Below are 4,590 nucleotides of genomic sequence, written 5' to 3' on the forward strand. Positions count from 1 at the left end.
CTTCTTATGTTGGACTGTTACTGCAGAGAGAAAGTGGCTAAAACACCTTCATTTACTGGTGCTCAGTTGAGCCTGAAGCCCACACCTCTGTCAAACTTAACATTGCTTGCAAGGCAATAATCTGACATTAAGAAAAGACATGAAATAAAAACTGTGCATGGTGAAATGAAGCTCCTTATTAGAAACTGTTAAATGCTTTTAGAGATTTAATGCATCGTTTAATGCATCTCTCAAGTGAAAGGATAAGGGCCATTATCCCTGTGCCACCCAGGGTGAGAGGAATTCCATCTTCTCTCTAAATTGACTCTCACCCACATAAGTCACACACACACACGCACACACAGAAAGAGAAAGAGAGAGGTTTTTGTATCTATCTATCCAGCTATCTAGCTATGCAGTTATGTCAGATTTCAAGTAGAGAGAATGTTTTCAGTAATATGTTTGTAGCCACACTAGCTAGTCGTCTATCTGCTGATCCTAGTTTTGGTCGATAGTTAAATATCTTGTCAACTTTTGAACGGGTTGCCATGAAACTGGTACATTCACGGCCCTCAGAGGGTGAATGAAGAACTCGGTATCACCTGACTTTTCATCCACCATCAGGTCAAAAGTTGTCTTTAAGTGTATGACAAGATACCTCTAAAAGTAACGACTGAATTCCCATCAGCCTCCATAATACTTTGAGATACAGTATAACATAACATGATAACATGCCAAATCAAGATGCTAAGACACTAGTGGCAACAACACTGAGTGCATGTTAAAAAAAAGACCATTATTGTGACAAAAGGAAACAAAGAAATGAAGACAAATTTTGACAACAACATGTTTGGCATGTTTGGTATGAGCCAGAATGCGCCAGAATGACACACTACTGTTTTAAATGTTTTTATCATTATTATTATTATTTCAGTCAGTACCACAAACATAATTACATTCTTTACACTATTTTTGGGTGGTGGCAGATATCTATTTTATTTGCACACCAGCTAGCTGACGTTCAGCTGAAAGTACAGCTGGACTGAGTTCCTATATCTCAGGCTGATGTGGTCCACCTGAGAGTAACATTCAAACAGATGAATGCTAAGTTAATCTCTTCCATATCTTCCCTGTTAAAGAAGTTTTTCCCTTATTCAAGCTGAGGCTGACAAGCTGAGTCTGAGATGTCCTAAAATGGCCAGTGTACAGAGGATAAACCCATTTAATTTAGGTAACAACATTCCTCCTTCCTCTGACCGCCCCCCAGGTCAAACTTTACATTTTCTGTTCCCGGCAGAAAGACAAGAATAGCAAAGTTGTTTCTGTATTTTTTCTTCCAACCAGCAATTTTGTTTTCAGGTGTGTAATGAGCATTAGAGCCTCATGGGGCCGCTAGCTTGGCTATTCAGTCTTGTTGAATTAGAAATAAAATCCCAGTATATGAATATTCATTATGATTTTCCCCATCAATTTGGCTTAATTTCTTCAGTCAGTTATTTTCCTTTTGGTACAAGAACAGTGATTTATTAAATAATGGGCTTTGACAGTGTTTTGGCCACTTGCATCTCATCTGTCCTGTTATTCCCTTTGCTTAACTGCAACCTTAACATCTGGACCCAGCCAGTTTTTCATGAGGGACAGGATACATAATTAGACACTGTCAGACCTCAGGATCTGTCCGTCCTCCCCTCTCTCTCTCTCAGGTGGGTGCTGCTGACTTCTCTCCCGTCACCAGTTTGTGTGTACACAGAGGACCACAGCCACCCCTCTGCTGCGGTCACTGTGCCGAAACCTAGACACCCTCTAGACCCCTGGAGCCTCTGTGCACCCGTACAGTCGTGAAAGATCAGCCCCCCCATCACCACCCTCCTTCCGTCACTGCCATCTCTTCCCCTTCCCCTACCCTCAAACCAACATATCCCCCCCTCCTCCTCCCTCTTCATCCTCCTAGCTTCCACACCCTTCCTCACCCACCAACCCCCATCCTCACCATGCAGCTATCCCACTGCCTTGCCATCTCGCAGCATTCCGCGGGCCGTGCACACAGAGGCCTATTGTGTGTGCTGGGAGACGGTGAAGGCAGTATACAGTCAGAGCACCAGAGAAAATGGATTTGCAGAGCTGAAATTGACTCAGTATTACTGCTGTACATTGATGCAGTTCTTTAATTTAAGTTCCACTGGTTTTCAGCAACTTTGGTGCAACATCGTTTTAAAGAGATCAGCGACAGTACTGCACTGATAAATGTGGAATGATTGCAGCTCTCAGCTGTGTTGTTGTTGTTGGGAGATTATACATCTTCAGCACTTGTAGGATGCTATAAATGGTAACAGTTATTTCTTTAGCATTTAATTTCTGTTTTCCCCCAGTGTTGCTTCTTCTTATATGGCATCATCAACCAAGTAACAATCTTTGTAGTATCATCTTTTTGATTTCTTGTATATATTGATAATAACAGGGTTGGTTAGTTGTGTTTTCAGGCTATAGAAATATATGATACTACTTCTAGGTTTCACTGTGGTGAAGTATTCCTCTTTTGACAAACTGATATATAGATGTTAACAGCTGTAATATGGCAGGCTGTCAGTTTTTCTCTAAGTTAAAGCCCCTTCCAACAGAACAGCAACTTCATCTTTCTTCACATGACACAGCAACAGTGACTTGACCTGACACAGCAAACTAGACTAGTGTTAGTGCAGAATGGCACTGTGTACTCCTACTATTGTCCACAGATTATTGATTCAGCTGGGAAACTGGCTGTTTAAATTCCTGAAATGTTTTCGTTGCCTGACTCATCAGCATCATTGCTGATTGTGGTGTCCTGGTAAACTTGAAGTTACTAAAACCATTAAGTTCTGCAGAAAAAAGGAAATGTCTCTAGGTTTCAGCAGTCTGATTTAAGCTGATGTGGATTCAGTTTTCTACTAACTTTTGTCCTAAAACATTATTGCAATCTACTAAACAGCTCATATACCTGGTAGACCAGAGTTAAGATGGCCAGTTCAAATCTTTCTTTCCTGTATGTGGAATGAGGGGAGCTCTCTAGCAGGTCATGACCCTGGAATTACTGTGCCTCTCCACATGACAAAGACCCCCTTTCAAGCTCACTCACCTGGTCCTATCTCCCAGAGAAGTACATGATAAAGATCACACAGACATTTCATCAACTTTTAGGCTCAGCTTTACAATAGATAATTGTGGCATATATGTGCTATTTTGTCTGGAATGTCGCTATGGTAAGGTAAATAAGTCTCACTTACAGACCTAGTAAACTGTATATGGACATTTGATATACAGACATGAGCATAGCTTTAACTGCTATTTGCAGAATATTAAACTATATCTCAAGGCAAACATAATTTTTAATAGTGTTTCTGAGTGCCACAGTGCAATTGTGCTTTTAACTGTTTCTCACAACTTCCTGTCAATGGTCTTTGTCCAAACACACAAACGTCTAAGAAAGTTTGACTGTAATGTGACATAACTGTACTGTTGATTGGTCAGATCAACACTTAGAGGTTGTCTAAGGTCTGCAGATTAATCCATAATCCACAGACTAGACCGAAACGAACAAACCCGCTACCCCGCTGACCCACCGTTGAATTCCCATGACCTGAAAGTAGAACTGTTGGTGGCTCATTAATCTGGCAATTATATTTTGTCTTCACTAGAGTCTATAAACTTTGAGATCCTCATATATAATATAATAATAATATTTATCAACAGGTCTGAGATGAAACTACCAGCTGGGTTTACACAGCAGTTAGAGGAAAACTATGTTTTGTCTTCTGATTCAAAACATGTTTAATTCAACTGAATGAGTGAATCACAAAATGATTTTGTGTCTTTTATAGTTTTAACGTTTTTTATGAGTAAAAAACTGACTTTGCAAGTGCCTTTTTCATTTTAGGTTTGTGATCAAAGTTTCTCTTATAATTACTTCAGTTGATAGAGTTCCAGCTATGTTTTTAGAAAAATCAGGATTAGGATTGGAAAGACCAGGATAGGCCATCCACGTTTCAAAAAGTGTATTTTTGAGCATCATGACCCACAACACAAACAATACTATAGTTGGTCTGCAATTAGTTTCCAGATTGTCAAGCAGTAGGACATAATTTCCTTTAAAATTTCAAGGTAATCTTGTCATGATGTGTAACCCATATTGGACATTCAGTATATACTTTATTAGTAATGTGGACTTAAATTGTTTAGGCTCACTCACAGAAAAACTATTAGTTTTATTAAATCACCTATAGGTCATTGTAACACTGAGAATGGCCCTGAAATGTTTACATAAGCCTTTCAAAGTTCATTTACCAGGTTTTCAGTCAGCTTTGAGATTTCTTAATTCAATTGCACAATGGTTAAGTGTCGAGTCAGAGAAAGGCCTGTTCTCTACTGCTTGTCGTTCCATTTTTAATGTGAAAGTGAAGGTGCATCTCTTGGCCAGGCCGGGCCAAGCAGGTCAAGGGAGGAAGGAGGGCTTGAGTTAAAAAAAGTCCCTGGGAGTGTAGATGCTGCTGAATTGAGGGGAGGGAGATAAGGTTCGGGTTTCAGCTTGACTGGGGGTCTGGGGGAAGGACTGGTATTTTGGAATATACGAAGATCCAT

Source organism: Thunnus thynnus, chromosome 6 (genome assembly GCF_963924715.1).
Source record: "Thunnus thynnus chromosome 6, fThuThy2.1, whole genome shotgun sequence".
In the NCBI taxonomy this organism is placed as follows: Eukaryota; Metazoa; Chordata; class Actinopteri; order Scombriformes; family Scombridae; genus Thunnus; species Thunnus thynnus.